This window comes from Acyrthosiphon pisum, unplaced genomic scaffold, assembly GCF_005508785.2.
Source record: "Acyrthosiphon pisum isolate AL4f unplaced genomic scaffold, pea_aphid_22Mar2018_4r6ur Scaffold_21429;HRSCAF=23973, whole genome shotgun sequence".
In the NCBI taxonomy this organism is placed as follows: Eukaryota; Metazoa; Arthropoda; class Insecta; order Hemiptera; family Aphididae; genus Acyrthosiphon; species Acyrthosiphon pisum.
Genome location: NW_021770895.1, coordinates 47,216 through 47,988, shown reverse-complemented (window position 1 = coordinate 47,988; position 773 = coordinate 47,216).

Sequence of the window (773 nt, the reverse complement as noted above, 5' to 3'; positions counted from 1 at the left end):
AAATTTTGACAAAATTTATCAAATTTTAATTTGAAAAATTATTTTGTACTTAAAAATTTATAAAATGTTCAATTTTTGTATCTAAGAATTAAAAATTTAAAACAAGATTCCACGTAAGTAATTAATTCTGTTACCAAAAAATCTAAAATATACATTTAAACAGTTTATTTTTATAGTCATTTTAAGTACAAATTTGGACGAAATTACATATTAAAAACCTAGGATAACTCTTTTAGTTATTTTGTTGTGATTGTATAATATTATTCGTGGGTACTTGAAACTTCTAAATTATAATATTATCTATCTATGATTTTACCACGGTTTTTTGTTGATGTATAACGCGTTATAACTTATAAGTACCTAATAGATATTATGATATGATTAATTTGGAATTTATTATAGGTACCTATTATAGGTCAATTTTTTTTTAATACCATAGATAAGTATATATTATATGTCTAATACATAGACTGATATACCGTCTCCGCTCAGAATCGTTTTTCTTATACAGTGATATTATATCATTGAATTCAAATTTAATACTGTCCATTATACAGTGACCCACTTCTAACCTACTGTACAGCAGAGCGACATCCACTTACCCACCTTTTTAAACTTAAAATGCTAATAAAACAAAACTGTGACTTATGATTTTTAATATTTTTCATATGTCATGTAATAATATATTACGAGCCTTGTATTAAATTTTCAAGTATTTTTACTCAACAAATTAAGTTTTATTGACATTCATAGAAAAAAAAAACTAATTAAAT